This window comes from Meles meles, chromosome 3, assembly GCF_922984935.1.
Source record: "Meles meles chromosome 3, mMelMel3.1 paternal haplotype, whole genome shotgun sequence".
In the NCBI taxonomy this organism is placed as follows: domain Eukaryota; kingdom Metazoa; phylum Chordata; class Mammalia; order Carnivora; family Mustelidae; genus Meles; species Meles meles.
In genome coordinates this window covers 85,541,987-85,558,584 of record NC_060068.1, presented here as the reverse complement: position 1 = coordinate 85,558,584, position 16,598 = coordinate 85,541,987, and the positions used below count along the sequence as shown (strand labels likewise).

Below are 16,598 nucleotides of genomic sequence, written 5' to 3'. Positions count from 1 at the left end.
TGACACAAAGAAAGGGAAAGACATTCCATGCCCATGGATTGGAAAAACAAATATTGTTCAGATGTCCATACGACCCAAGGCAGTCTGTACATTTAATGCAATCCTTATCAAAATACCAACAGCACTTTTCACAGAAGTAGAACAAGCAGTCCTAAAATTTGTATGCGACCCCAAAAGACCCCAAATAGCCAAAACAACTTGAAGATTTTTTTATTTTAATTCCAGGTAGTTAACATACAGTATTATATTAGTTTCGAGGGTACAATATAGTGACTTAAAACTTCCATACAACAACCATAAATGTAACTTTTGTAATATAACCTGAAGTCTCATTGATGATTACATTGCCTCTTTTTTTTTTTTAAGATTTATTTATTTATTTGACAGTGAGAAAGAGAGCACCAGCAGGGGGAGTGACAGGCAGAGGGAGAAGCAGGCTGCCCACTGAGCAAGGAGCCCAATGCAGGGCTTGATCCCAGGACCGCATGATCACAACCTGTGCTGAAGGCAGACGCTTAACTGATTGAGCCACCTAGGCACCCCATACATTTGCTATTTAATATTACAATCAGTGATAGGATTTAAAAAACTTTGTATACATTGTGTATCTGGTTACATACTTCTTTAGGACAGATTTTTCAGAATAGTATTACTGAGTCAGAGGGGAGATATATATATATATTTGATAAATATTGGGAAATTGAATATTGAAATTGCCTTTTAAAGTAGCTGTACCATCGCATCTTGGCCTTTTGGCTAAGATCAAGTGTAAAGTAGCTGTACCAGGCGCCTGGGTGGCTCAGTGGGTTAAGCCGCTGCCTTCGGCTCAGGTCATGATCTCAGGGTCCTGGGATCGAGTCCCGCATTGGTCTCTCTGCTTGGCAGGGAGCCTGCTTTCCTCTCTCTCTCTCTCTCTCTGCCTGCCTCTCTATCTACTTGTGATCTCTCTCTATCAAATAAATAAATAAAATCTTAAAAAAAAAATAAAGTAGCTGTACCAATTTATACAACCAGCAGTGATGTTTGAATCTCTGGTTCCACACACCTTTTCTCGTAACATTCCATGGCATAGATGTATTTGGCCAACCCCTTTGGTTGCGTATTAAATTATTTTTCGATTTTTGACTTTTTAAAATAATGGCTTTTGTTTGTGGTGGTTTGTGAGAAGATCTTAATATGAAAACAATACAAATTTATTCTAACAAAACACAAATATAGAAAAAAAAAGAAAGTGAAAGTTCCATCCTCTCTCTCACTATTTCCACGGGCCTGCTTAATGAGCTTAAGAGCTTTATATCCTTTTTCTTTATTTTTTTTTTTAAAGTAGGTTCTGTGCCCAGTGTGGAGCCCAACACAGGGCTTGAACTCATGACCCAGAAGTCAAGAGTCAAGAGTCGGAAGCTTAACCAGTTGAGCCACTTAGGTGCCCAATCCGTTTTTTTTTTTCCTTTTTATGAAAATTCAGTGCTCATTTTGGCAGCACATATACTAAAAAAAAAATATGAAAATTCAGACATATTTTATTCTTAATTTTTTAAATGCCCTCTGAAGAATTTTCTCAAATGAACTGTTTAGTTGTTCCATATCAAAAAAGGTTAGTGTCTTCCTAATCCTTTTCCTTTTCTTAATTATTGATTTCATGCGTTTTGTTTGTTTGTTTGTTTTGTTGTTGTTGTTTTTAAGAGAGGGAGAGAGAGAGAGCGAGGGTGAGGAGTGGTGAAGGAGCAGAGGGAGAGAGAGAACCTTAAGCAGGCTCTCGATCTTATAACCCTGAGATTGTGATCTGAGTTGAAATTAAGAGTTGGACTTTTAACTGATGGAGCCACCCAGATACCCCTGATTTCATACATTCTAAGACATTCCTTTGCTCACTCCAATTTAATTTTTTGAAATTAGGTACTTCTTATTGTCATGTGGATGTTTCTCCTCTCCCGGTTCCCCAGCTTAGACTCCATCCCTGTGTGTAGTCATAGACACAAAATCAGTACAGTATAGCAGAGTGGGTATAAAGTGTAGACTTGGGCCAAATTCCCAGAGTCATAATGCAGCCCTGCCAGTTGCTTTTGTGAGACCTGGCAAGATCTTTCTACTTGAGCTTCCCCATCTCTAAAATGGGGATGATCATTGTACCTACTGCATGGGTTTGTTACAATAAGTGAACTTTGTAAAATACTTAGAATAATTAAGTCTGTCAGTACATAACCCTTTACCTAGTTGCTTTTAGCAGGTGTATGGTATTACATGGTATGACGATACCATGATTCATTCTCCTATTTATGGACGTTTTGATTGCTTCCACTTGTTTGCAGTTAGAGATAACGGTGCAGTGAACATTCCTACATGTTTTCATGCACTCTTGCTAGGATATGAGATAGATTTTTAAAAGGGTTCATCGAGTGTCAGATTTTAAATTGTCAGGTGCTGCCACATTGCCTTGTTTTTAAAGGCTGTTTAGGGGCGCCTAGGTGGCTCACTGGGTTAAGCCGCTGCCTTCGGCTCAGGTCATGATCTCAGGGGTCCTGGGATCGAGCCCCGCATCAGGCTCTCTGCTCTGTGGGGAGCCTGCTTCCTCCTCTCTCTCTGCCTGCCTCTCTGCCTACTTGTGATCTCTCTCTCTCTCTGTCAAATAAATAAATAAATAAATAAAATCTTCAAAGGCTGTTTAGTTCTACTGACAATATAGGAGAGTGCTTTTTCTCCACATCTTTGCCCTGCTCTGGACATCACTAGTCTGATTTTTATTAATCTGATAAGTGAAGATTGAGTTTTATTTTAACTTAAAAGTTACTGTGATCAGGGGTGCCTGGGTGGCTCAGGTGGGTAAGCATCTCCCTTTGGCTCAGGTCATGATCTCCCTGTATCAGGCTCCCTGCTCAGCGGGGAGCCTTCTTCTCCCTCTCCCTCTGCCTGCTGCTCCCCCCTACTTGTGCTTTCTCTGTCAAAAAAAACAAGGAAGATCTTAAAAAATTTTTTTGTGTGTGATCCAGCATATTTCTATCTGCTAATTTGTATTCTTAAATTAATTGATTCATACCTTGGCTTAGTTTTCTTTTGGTTTGTTCACTCTTTTTTTTTTAAGATTTTTTATGTATTTATTTGACAGAGAGAGAGATCACAAGTAGGCAGAGAGGCAGGCAGAGAGAGAGAGAGGGAAGCAGGTTCGCTGCTGAGCAGAGAGCCCGACGCGGGACTCGATCCCAGGACCCTGAGATCATGACCTGAGCCGAAGGCAGCGGCTTAAACCACTGAGCCACCCAGGCGCCCCTGGTTTGTTCACTCTTAATGGAGTTTTTCATATTGTGAATATTAGCGTTTTGTCTTATAGGTTGCTAATATTTTTTCCCAAATTATTTTTGGTCTTTCACCCTTTTTTTTTTTTTTACAATGTTTTTATTTTTTTAAATGCTTACATTTTTCCATTTGTATGTTTATGGCTTCCATATTATTTTTGTGTTGTTCCTAGAGAGTTTTCCAGACATCTTTGAGGTGTATTAATAGTCTTATGTAGTTTCGGGGCACCTGGGTAGGCAGTTGGTTGTGTCCAGCTCTTGGTTTCAGCTCAGGTTGTGATTTCAGGGTCATGAGATGAGCCCTGCATCAGGCTCTGTGCTCAGCAGGGAATCTGCTTGAGACTCCTTCTCCCTCTGCCCCTGGCTCTGTGTATTCTCTCTAAAATAAATAAATAAAATCTTAAAAGAATAGTCTTCTATAGTTTCTTCAGTTTTTAAAGTTTTATTTTTTTACCCTGTTGTGGACTAAATGTGTGCAAAGGATTAAGCTACACATACCTGTCAGTTCATCCTTGATTGGTGTGAAGTTCCTCTCTTGTGTTTCTTGATTTTACAGTTTTTTCGTTTTAAACCTTTAGACCCAGGAACTTTTATTTTATTTTAAGATTTTATTTATTTATTTGACAGAGATCACAAGTAGGTGGAGAGGCAGGCAGGCAGAGAGGAGGAAGCAGGCTCCCTGATGAGCAGAGAGCCTGTTGCTCGGGGCTCCATCCCAGGACCCTTGGGATCACCAACCACCTGAGCCGAAGGCAGAGACTTTAACCCACTGAGCCACTCAGTTGCCCCTAGACCCAGGGACTTTTAAAAATAGCTTTAGTGAAGTATAATTTGTGTACCATAAAATTCACACATTATAAGTATACAATTAACTGATTTTTAGTAAACTTGTAGCATTGTGTACCCATTACCCCCAATCCAATTTTTTTTTTTTTTTAAGATTTTATTTATTTATTTGACAGACTGAGAGAGATCACAAGTAGGCAGAGAGGCAGGCAGAGAGAGAGGAGGAAGCAGGCTCCCTGCTGAGCAAAGAGCCTGATGCGGGGCTTGATCCCAGGACCCTGAGATCATGACCTGAGCCGAAGGCAGCGGCTTAATCCACTGAGCCACCCAGGCGCCCCCCCCAATCCAATTTTTAAAATAAATTTTTTATGTTAGAATAGTTTTAGATTTTTTGAAAAGTTGTAAAGATGATAGAAAGAGTTCCCTATATACTGCATTAAGGTTTCACTGTAAAGTCTTTAATAAATACTGATTCCTAATTACTGACTAAAACAGTTCATTCAGATTGACCAAGTTATTTCTTAGTGTGATATGAGAGAAGCTCTAATTTAGTTTTGGTTCCCAAATGGCCAGTCATCCTGAATTTTTATCTTCTGAAATTTTACATTTTTGGTGAAAGTCAATGCTCTGGGTTATTCTTCTTTTTGTGAACTCATTTTGACAAGAATAGTTATGTAAAAAGTTACTAGATTGGGGCATCTGGGTGACTCAGTCCGTGAAGTGTCTGCCTTCAGCTCAGGTCCTGATCTCAGAGTCCTGGGATGGAGCTCCACATCGAGCTGTCTGTTCGGTGGGGAGTCTGCTTCTCTCTCTCTCTCAAGTAAATAAGTTGTCAGGTCCTTTTCTTCAAGTATATGGTAATTTTTTTTGAAAAAGGAAATCAGTGTTGAAGTTCACTTTGCTGTTATATAAGTGGAGAGCATTTTTAAATTTACATATATAGGGTCATACATTAGATGATAAAGCCAGGTCTAGAACCCTAACTGGGCATTTCCATACCAGGATGCTCTTAGGGAAACTTTAATGATTACTTCTCTCTCTCTTTTTTAATTGGACTTCAGGTTCACAGAAACAAATTAATCTCAAATCTTGGTTCATGACATTGTCACCTCTGGCCCATGCATAGCCTTCCTGTTTATTATTTATTTCATAGTGGACACCTACATATCCACCAGCTCACCCAGGAATTATTAAGTCTAAGTTACATTATGCTTTGTGGATTTTACTCTCTCATTCACCTCCCCGCAGAGGTGAACTAGCTCCAAGCTGCCTTCCCTACTTCAATTAGATAAGATGGTGATCTCTCCCTTTCCATCGTCTTGACCTTAGGACTGAGGTGCTTCTTAGTGCTGGGAATCAACTCATAGTTCCAGTGGAATCAGAGTAGGTCCCCTCAGATGTTCTCATATGGAGGAGACCTCCTCCTCGATGCTCTGAGCAACGTGTACAGCCTGGAAAACCAGGCACTGCTGGGTTTGTGCATTGCCATAGGCAGAGGAGACCCTTCCTTCTTTTGTAGTGTGTTGTGGATAAACAGCCTCACAGAGTTATTAGGGCCACCCCTTTCTTCTACTCTTCATGTATGATGGTGGCTTTTCTACCTTTGTCTGGTAGAAGCAGCATATTAGCTCAACTCCACTCGAACAGTTTTTTTTTATTATTGCATAGATTCTATATATGCTTTTGATGTGTTCCAAACAGAAGAAGTAATAAATTACGTGACCTACCCAAAAGTAGCGGCAGCATGCTAGGAACTTGAAATACCAGGGTTTGGAGTCTAGCTTCACTGCTTCTGTTGTGACTTAAGGCAGATTGTTTCTGTTGTTTTTAACCAATATGTATGTCAAGGAAGTCTGGTTTGGAGATGGATGCCTGGTATAGGGCAGCAACACAGGATTTTGAAGGTCTGGGTTCAAGTGCTGATTCCAGCACTCTTTGACAAACAGATTAAGTCCTCTGGACCCTGGGTTCCTTATTCCTAAAATCCAGCCATATTATCTTGTCTGCTTCTCAAGACCGATGTGGAATGTATCTGAGAAAATGCAGTATTTAGTACAGTTGTGTGCCTTCTAGAGATACTGAAAACAATTGAATGTACAGAAAAGAAAGAATTTTGATATTGAATGAATTAGCAATTTCCTAGTTACAGGTGACAGATAATACAACTTAGTATAGGTAAAAAGAAGAATTTATTTGCAAGATTTTGGGTGTTGACTCATGATAATTTAGAATTTCAACAACTTAGCCACAGAGGACTGGGATATGGCTGGATAGCAGGAACAATTAAAATCAGGGATTTAAATACCGTTTCGATTTGTTTCCTTGTTTTCCTTCTGTCTTCATTTTTCTAGGCTTCATTTTTCTATCAGAGGAGAGGGGCAGGAAGCAGCCACTCAGAGCTCTTGAATTTTTCATGTTAGTGCTTCATCTAGGACTGGCCTGGGGAAGGGGCCCTGATGAGGCTGAGGTCAGGGGACCATCTGTACACTAACCCATGGTGCTCATGGGAGGACCCTCGTCACATAACATGGCAGTTGGCACTTCCCACACTGTGTGGAATAGGGAGGTGGTTTCTAGGGAAACTGCCCTGTAGATAATATGTAGTACATGAATTAATTGTACTTGTCCTCTGATTCATGATGACTCTGGCCACGTGGGCTGGTTTAAATTCAGAATGTCTTTTGAATAGCTTAGGATGGGTTTCTGAGCTGCCTTTTTTTTTTTTTTTTAAGATTTTATTTATTTATTTAACAGATAGAGATCACAGGTGGGCAGAGAGGCAGGCAGTGGGCTGGCGGGGGGGCAGACTCCCCGCTGAGCAGAGAGTCCAATGTGGAGCTTGATCCCAAGGACCCTGGGATCATGACCTGAGCCGAAGTGGGCTTTAACGCACTGAGCCACCCAGGTGCCCCTCTGAGCAGCTTTGAACGTGCCTGCTTCACTCATTACCCCTCTGAACTCTGCCAGCTTCTCCCAGGCGGGTGTCATGCTGCTCAGATCCCTCCGGCCCCTACTTTAGTTGGGCTTCTTACCAGGGCAGAGAACTCTGTTCTAAGGAGCCAAGTCTTGCCAGAACACTGAGAATGCAGGTGGGGGCACTGTTTAGCCCTGAATGTCAGAGCAGAGTTGGGAAGGACTAATACTCAGTAGCCCATGAAGATGAGTATTTCATGTTGATCTTTGTGTTCAAATCTCTCTTCCCTCCACCTGCACTTTCAGAAGGTCATAAACATAAGTATCAAGACATACATATTCATTTTCTCTCGAGTTGATACTTATCAGTGGGGCCTGGCCTTGGAAAAGCACACGCCTATGGTAAATATCAAAGCGTTGATTGTAAGACATGTGCTCTGGAGGTTAGTTTTTATTGCTACCAACTGTGTTCGGGGTGCTATCGTAACTAAGAGTTCAGCACCTCGGTTTCAAGTGCTCCGTGAATAAATTTTGATCTGGCTTTGGTAAAGTGAAACAATCTGAGCGAGGTCCAGGACCTTAGGGTGGGGTCACACTACCACACTACCTCACTACCAAGATGGCGGCTTGGCGGTGACCTGGAGTCAGACGGAGGCAGCTCTAGCTGAGACTGCTTTCTCAGTGCTCTTGCTGGTGTAGTTTATCAAGATGACCCGGGTTTGAGTTTCACATCTGAATTTTGGCAACAAAGCCAAAGGAAAAAAATCACAGTAAAAGAAAGAAAGGAACCAGCACTTCCTAAGTATTCATTTTGGGCTAGCCACTTTACACATTATTATTATCCTAACTGCAACCCCAACAGGATGGGCACCCTTCTTGTAGAAGGAGAAACTGAGGTTTGCAGAGGGCTTTGGCCACTTGTCTCAAACTTGTCCTCATGACCAGCAGGACAAGTGTTGTATTTGCCTTGTAACGTATAGATTTTGTTCTGTTGTTCTTCCTCTGAAAACCTCTAAGCCTTATATTTTGTTCTGTTGTTCTTCCTCTGAAAACCTCTAAGCCTCGTTTTCTTTGTCAGTAGAATTGGGGAAAACAGTACTTAGATAATAAAACTAACAGACTAAAATGAGATTTATATGCATGCGAAATGCTTGTCTACTACAAACCAGGATATCACTTCCCAGCTAGTATTTTCTGCATGTCTCCTAATTTGCACTTTTTCTGGTTATGCTACTTGATTTATATCAGAAGCAAGAATAGACTAAGTTTGGAAAGAACATGCCATCAACTAATTTCTCCATTGTTACCAAGTAGTAAGTGAAATTTATTAAATAAGATACTGTTTTTAAGTAAGACATACTTTAAATCTAAAGACTAACTTTGATACCTACCTAGTCTCATTTCTGGAAGTTTGTAAGGTTTTGACATGGTGATGAAACATTTATGTAGCCTTATTTCCAGCATTTACCTGTCATGATAGGAGCTAGTGAGGATGAGCTGGCTGGACCTAGAGAAGGGGAGAGAAAGAGACAGGGTCCCTGATGTGGCTCTTGGACCCTGTTCTTTGTGATCAGTATTGGGTGACTTGGCTTCCTTGGACTCTGATGAAGGTAATCACCTTGCCCCAGGTGTCTTTGTCTTTTCGTTTGATAGAATCTTTATATGTCAGTGAAAATAAAGGTTTTATCTTCAGAGAAGCTGATGCTGTAGTGATTAAAGGGCTTAGGTCAGGACAAGCACATAAGTTATTAACACACAGTAAATTCTAGCTAGAATAGTAATTGCCCATGTTACAGTGATGAGCTTGAATAAGGAAGCTTGGGTAAGAGTACCAAAATATAAATACATTTAATGTTGGTTCATTTTTTTTAACATCTTTGTTTTATTTTATTTTTTTAGTGTTCCAAGATTCATTGTTTATGCATCACACCAGTGCTCCATGCGATACATGCCCTCCTTAATACCCACCACCAGGCTCACCCATCCCCCCACCCCCCCCTTCCAAAACCCTCAGTTTGTTTCTCAGAGTCCACAGTTCTCTCGTGGTTTGTCTCCCACTCCGATTTCCCCCAATTTACTTTTCCTTTCCTTCTCCTAATGTCCTCCGTGTTATTCTTCATGCTCCACAAGTAAGTGAAACCATACGATAATTGACTTTCTCTGCTTGACTTCTTTCCCTCAGCACAATCTCCTCCAGTCCCATCTATGTTGATGCAAAAGTTGGGTACACATCCTTTCTGATGGCTAAGTAATATTCCATTTTATATATGGACCACATCTTCTTTAGCCATTCCTCTCTTGAAGGGCATTTTGGCTCTTTGCACAGTTTGGCAGTTGTGGACATTGCTGCTATGGACATTGGGGTACAGATGGCCCTTCGTTTCACTACATCTGTATCTTTGGGATAAATACCCAGTAGTGCAATTGCAGGGTCATAGTGTAGCTCTGTTTTTAAAGATTTTATTTATTTATTTGACAGACAGAGATCACAAGTAGGCAGAGAGGCAGGCAGAGAGAGAGAGGAGGAAGCAGGCTCCCTGCTGAGCAGAGAGCCCGATGCAGGACTCTATCCTAGGACCCGGGGATCATGACCTGAGCCGAAGGCAGAGGCTTTTAACCCACTGAGCCACCCAGGCGCCCCGGTAGCTCTGTTTTTAATTTTTTGGGGGAATCTCTACAGTTTTCCGAAGTGGCTGCACCAGCATGTTGTTTACTGTCCTGTTGATTTTGACCATTCTACCTGGTGTAAGGTGGTATCTCAATATGGTTTTGATTTGAATTCCCCTGATGGTTAGTGATGATGAACCTTTTCTCATGTGTCTGTTAGCCATTTGTATTTTTCTTTTTATTTTATTTTATTTTTTTAATTTAAATTTTAAATTTTTTTATTAACATATAATGTATTATTAGCCCCAGGGGTATAGGTCTGTGAATCACCAGGTTTACACACTTCACAGTACTCACCATAGCACATACCTTCTTCAATGTCCCTAACCCCACCTCCCTCTCCCTACCCCTCTCCCCCCAGCAACCCTCAGTTTGTTTTGTGAGATTAAGAGTATCTTATGGTTTGTCTCCCTCCTGATCCCATCTTGTTTCATTTATTCTTTTCCTACCCCCCAAACCCCCCACGTTGCCTCTCAACTTCCTCAAATCAGGGAGATCATATGATAGTTGTCTTTCTCTGATTGACTTATTTCAGTAAGCATAATACCCTCTAGTTCCATCCACGTTGTTGTAAATGGCAAGATTTCATTTCTTTTGATGGCTGCATAGTATTCCATTGTGTGTGTATATATGCACACCCCACATCTTCTTTATCCATTCATCTGTTAATGGACATCTAGGTTCTTTCCACAGTTTGTCTATTGTGGACCTTGCTGCTCTAAACATTTGGGTGCACGTTCCCCTTAGGTTCACTACATTTGTATCTTTAGGGTAAATACCCAGTAGTGCAATTGCTGTGTCGTAGGACAGCTCTGTTTTCAACTTTCTGAGGAACGTCCATGCTGTTTTCCCAAGTGGTTGACCAGCTTGCATTCCCACCAACAGTGTAGGAGGGTTCCTCTTTCTCCACATCCTCGTCAGCATCTGTCATTTCCTGACTTGTTAATTTTAACCATTCTGACTGGTGTGAGGTGGTATCTCATTGTGGTTTTGATTTGTATTTCCCTGATGCCAAGTGATGGCGGAGCACTTTTTCATGTGTCATGTTTCATGGCCATCTGGATGTCTTCTTCTTTTTTTTTTTTTTTTAATGGATGTCTTCTTTGTAGAAATGTCTGTTCATGTCCTCTGCCCATTTCTTGATTGGATTATTTGTTCTTTGGGTGTTGAGCTTGATAAGTTCTTTATAGATTTTGGATACTAGCCCTTTATCTGGTATGTCGTTGCCAAATATCTTCTCCCATTCTGTCCTTTCCCATTTTGTCCCTTGTCTTTTGGTTTTGTTAATTGTTTTCCTTTGCTGTGCAAAAGCTTTTGATCTTGATGAAGTCCCATAGTTCATTTTTTGCCCTTGCTTCCCTTGCCTTTGGCAATGTTCCTAGGAAGAAGTGGCTGAGGTCGAAGAGGTTGCTGCCTGTGTTCTCCTCAAGAATTTTGATGGATTCCTTTCTCACATTGAGGTCCTTCATCCATTTTGAGTCTATTTTCGTGTGTTGTGTAAGGAAATAGTCCAATTTCATTTTTCTGCTTGTGGCTGTCCAATTTTCCCAACACCATTTGTTGAAGAGGCTGTCTTTTTTCCATTGGACATTCTTTCCTCCTTTGTCGAAAATTAGTTGACCATAGAGTTGAGGGTCTATTTCTGGGCTCTCTGTTCTGTTCCATTGATCTATGTGTCTGTTTTTGTGCCAGTACCATACTGTCTTAATGATGACAGCTTTGTAATAGAGCTTGAAGTCTGGAATTGTGATGCCACCAACTTTGGCTTTCTGTATGTTTTCTTCTGAGAAGTGTCTGTTCATGTCTTCTGCCCATTTTTTGACATGATCATCTGTTTTTTGAGTATTGAGTTTGAGGAGTTCTTTCTAGATCTTGGATAACAGCCCTTTGTCTGTAATGTGATTTGTGAACATCTCCCATTCTCTGGGTTGCCTCTTTGTTTTGTTGACTATTTCCTTTGCTGTACAGAAGCTTTTTATCTTGATAAAGTCCTAAAATTCATTTTCACTTTTGTTTCCTTTGCCTTTGGACACATGTCCTGAAAGAAGTTGCTGTGGCCGTTGTTGAAGAGGTTACTGCCTATGGTCTCCTCTAGGATTTTGATAGATTCTTGCCTCACATTGAGGTCTTTCATCCATTTCCAGTTTATCTTTGTGTATGGTGTCATGGAGCGAAAGAATAAACATTGTTAAAATGTCTATACGGCCCAGAGCAATCTATACTTTCAGTGCCATCCCTATCAAAATTCCACCAGCATTCTTCAAAGTGCTGGAACAAACAATCCTAAAATTTGTATGAACTGTAATGCTGGTTCATTTTAACTTAATCATCCCCTGATTTGTAAGCTTGCCACGAGAGATAAAATACCAAATGCTCTCTTAAAGGTTGTAGGCAGGCTCTGCCTGTTCTGTCCCTGCACATGGGAGTGGGGACGCCGGTGTGTTTGGGCAGGTGACAGGGACGGGGGGTGCTGGTGATCAGCATTAGACATCTACAGAAACTGGAACAGCATTTTAATTTTCAACCAGGGCCAAGAAGGGGTGCTGACTCTCGGGATCCTAGTTTCTCACCCCAGGAAAGATTTTGCTGTTATCTGTGGCTTCAGAGGGGACAGAAAAGAACAAAAGTAGGAGCGCCCTATTCGTCTACAGACTTAGCGCTCAACCTATTCGTCTACAGACTTAGCGCTCAACCTTGGGGAGGCCAGAGCATCATGGAGAGCCAGTTTAGGGAGTTGTGATGAATGGTGAGGTGCAAGATTGAAAATGCTCGAGCTAGTGGGTGTCTCTGTGGCTCTCTGAAAGCAAAGATTCCTACATTTCTGGCACTGCAATCAATGTTAACTATAGTTGTCATGGTCTAAGTGGGTCACTTGTCTGTGAAGTGTAGGAAAAGTATGTGGTCCCTCAGCAGTTTTCAAACTATAGCAAGCATCAGGATCATGTGGAGGGCGGAGTTAAAAGGGCTTGCTGGCCCACCCCCGTGGTTTCTCATTCTCAGGAATGGCACATGAGAGTGTGTGATTCTAGCAAGTTCTCAGGTACTGTTGATGTTCCGGGAGTGGGGACCACACTTTGAGAACCGCTGTTCTGTAGAAGCAAGCTGCAGCTGTAACACTGCAACTCCAGAGGGCTTTTGAGAGAAGCCGAGGCTTTTTCCGTGCCATGGCATACTTAGAAAATTCGTATTGTTGTACAGAGCAGTAAACTTAAAGGGGATGTGGATCCCTAGATGGTGACTGACCATGAGCTCTAGCTCTGAGGATTGAGGTGTTCTGTGCCTCATGGCACACCTGTTGGGGTGTGCTGCCACAGGGTACATGAGTCTGCAGCAGGATTTCCATTTCTAGGACAAGGGGACCTTTAAATGAGATCACAGACTGAGTATGAGGTTTCTACACTGCTCCCCACCCCCCAACTTCAAATACCTCATTGAAACTTAGGGAGCGGCAGAATTCACCTCTGCTGGTATACGTTAATAATTCCCTGTGGGCAACGTTGGTTTGGGCAGGGGACCTTGTGTTAGCTAAATCCTCAGTGGCATCTGATTAAGATAAATTAATCAGATTTGCTCAAGCCTCGTCCACCATCTCTTCATTTGTCAGATTAGTTCCTTGGAGAGCGTCTCTTTTCAACCTGCCGAGGGCAGAGGAACCTCTTGAGGGTGCTTTCTGGAGGCAATTTTGAGGCTTTTGTTGAGGGAGCATCTACGTAAAACAACCAAAAACAGGAAAAACGAGTTGGGCCACTTGTGTAGTGCCAGAGAAGGTGGACCTCAGGTGGTAAACAGTGGAGATGGTACATTGAGATTATGGTGCTCTTCCCTCTGATGTCTGCTGTGTTTCTCCACTTAACAAGCAGGAAAAGTCTTTCTGTTTCCCTTTTGAGGGTGGTGTTCTACACTCTGATCTCAACAGAGACCCCTGGTGACGAAGCACGCATTCATTTTAATTTTTAAGTCCGTTTAATCCACAGTAATTTTGTTTCAAAATAGGCTCTAACAACATTCATCTGATAAGCAAGTAAAACTCTTCAGAGTGGATTCACGTCACACCGGTTAGGGTGTGGTGAGGAGGTAAGGCGCTGAGAATGGTTCCTGTTGTTTTGGGGAATAGTCAGCACCTAGACAACGGGAGTACCTCCAGCCATCCTTAAGTGACTGAGGTGACTGTTAGTTGTGCCAGAAAAAGTTTGTCTTTGGAGTTAGGTGGACCAGGGTTCCAATCCTTCCTCTATCAAATGACCTTGGGCTGATTAATTTATTCACAGGGACTCAATTTCCTCATCTGAAAATGGAGATAGTCCTATCTCTCCTGGCAATGGTGAGGCACAAACAAGGCCAGGTTTTGTAGGCACATGACCGATACTCAAACAGGTGAAGTTTCCCTTCCGTCCTCGGAGGTCAATAACTTGTGTCACATTGCCCCCACAACTTGGATGTGGGTGGAGCCTGTGTTGTGTGGACTTGGAATGAAGAGGGAGCCAAGAGGAGAGTGGGGGATGGCTGTCAAAGCTCTTTTGGGGTTGTGCTAATTGCAGATGACCTTGATTTGTGTAGAGAACAGTGTTTTCCCACACTTGGTTTTGGGAGAGAGAGGGTTTCTTTCAAAGTGACCTAAACCTTTCTTTCTTTTTTTTTTTTTTTTTTTTTTAATTTATTTGACAGAGATCACAGGTAGGCAGAGGCAGGAGGGGGGGGGGGGAGCAGGCTCCCTGCTGAGCAGAGAGAGCCCGATGTGGGGCTCGATCCCAGGACCCTGAGATCATGACCTGAGCTGAAGGCAGAGTCTTAACCCACTGAGCCAGCCAGGCGCCCGACCTAAACCTTTCTTGACCTTTTTGTGCCACCTCTGACTTGAAGAAAGTCAGGGTGGGGTGGCTGCGCAGAAGCCGGGAGCGTAGGCACCCATGATGGTGGAGATGCTTGGATCCAGGGGAGGAGGGACCATGAGGATAGTTGCTGGGGGGACAGCTGCGATGGAGCCACCCTTTTGTTTGCCTTTTGGCACCCCACAGGGACTTAGGATGTTTTTATTAACCCTCCAAGGAGCATTAGATGTTATTTGTTACCAAGATTTTTTTCACAAGTGCGTAATCAGAACACTTCTGATAAGTATAATTAAAATGGAGGATTTTTTTTAAAGGATTTTATTTATTTGAGAGAGTATGAGCAGGGGGAGGGGCAAAGAGGCAGAGGGAGAAGCAGGCTCCCCGCTGAGTATGGAGTCCAATGTGGAGCTCTAGCCCAGGAACCCAAGATCATGACCTGAGCCCAAGGCAGGCACTTAACTGATTAAGCTACCCAGCGCCCCAGGTATAATTAAATTGTGAATAAAAATTTGTCCTCATTGTAATTACCTCTTGTGAAAATCTTTTGAAATCACTTTATTTGAATGTATATTATTTTCACATTTCAGAAGCACTTTAGTTCTTTCTTTTTTTTTATTTTAAAGATTTTATTTATTCATTTGACAGACAGAGATCACAATTAGGCAGAAAGGCAGGCAGAGAGAGAGGGGGAAGCAGGCTCCCCACTGAGCAGAGAGCCCGATCTGGGGCTCGATCCCAGGACCTGAGCCGAAGGCAGAGGCTTTAACCCACTGAGCCACCCAGGCGCCCCACTTTAGTTCTTTCTTAATCGGAGTAGGAATCTTAGTGGAACTTTCCTATGTATCAGCCTAAGTTAATTATTTGTATTCTTTAAAGTGGTCTTTGTGAGTACTTGTCCTTTTTGAAGTTAGTCTCAAGAGTGAGTCGGAGTCACTCTTTAGTTGGTTAGATGTATGTTTTCTCCACAGCCACTGTGTATGTCCATCCCTCCTTTTTCTTCTTTCTTAAAAAGATTTAATTTACTTATTCATCAGAGAGAGAGAGAGCGCACAAGCAGGAGGAACAGCAGGGAGAGGGAGAAGCAGGCTCCTGTGTGGGGCTCCACGTGGGGCTTGGTTCCAAAATGGTGGGACCATGACCTGAGCCAAAGGCAGATACTTAACCAACTTGTCACCCAGGCGTCTGCTTCCTTCTGCTGTCTTGTTTTTCCCTTTCACAAAGTCTGAATGTGGGATGGGGTGCTCCTAGGACCAGCACCTCCTCAAACAGAAGCCATTTAAGGGAAGCCAGTTGGGCCTGCTGTGTGGATTTCTGCAGCGTCCGTCCAACCCCCCCCCCCACCGCCCCCCACCCCCAGCTTTACTTGGGTCTCCTCTCCACTGAAAGGCTCTGAGGTGGGAGTATGGGATCAGGCCTCCAGGCTGGCCCCGAGGCTCCACCGGGCTTCAGAGCAGTGCCCGTGGGCTCTCAAACTTTTCTTTCCCCTCAGTACTTATGCTTAAAGGCCTATCTTTTTTTTACTTCATATTTTCACTCTGCCTTCTTTTGACCCTAATCTCTTAGAGCTTTTCTCAGGTTACTTTAAGAAAGTCATTCACTATTTTTTTCCATTTTATTTATTTTTTCAGCGTAACAGTATTCATTCTTTTTGCACAACACCCAGTGCTCCATGCAAAACGTGCCCTCCCCATTACCCACCACCTGTGCCCCCAACCTCCCACCCCTGACCCTTCAAAACCCTCAGGTTGTTTTTCAGAGTCCATAGTCTCTTATGGTTCGCCTCCCCTCCCCAATGTCCATAGCCCGCTCCCCCTCTCCCAATCCCACCTCCCCCCAGCAACCCCCAGTTTGTTTTGTGAGATTAAGAGTCATTTATGGTTTGTCTCATTCACTATTTTTTATTGAAATAAAAAATCGTTTTTCTCAGGTTCTAAAGCTTTAAGAATTTACAACAGTTATTAGAATGGTGGGTTTTATTTGCTTATTGTCTCAAGAATTTGAGTTACATCATCAAGTTTTGTGGACAGGCTGAGGACCCAATCAGTAATACCAGTGCCGCTCAGAAATCCCTTTGTGGGGTGCATTAGGTATCTGCCTTTGTCTCAGGTCATGA

General features: G+C 42.5%; 1 protein-coding gene across 5 annotated transcripts in view; it reads left to right on the top strand.

The window, feature by feature from the left end:
• The window catches only part of OCLN (occludin), a 61,311-nt gene that overhangs the window by 23,483 nt on the left and 21,230 nt on the right, over nt 1-16,598 (top strand). The window lies entirely within an intron of this gene.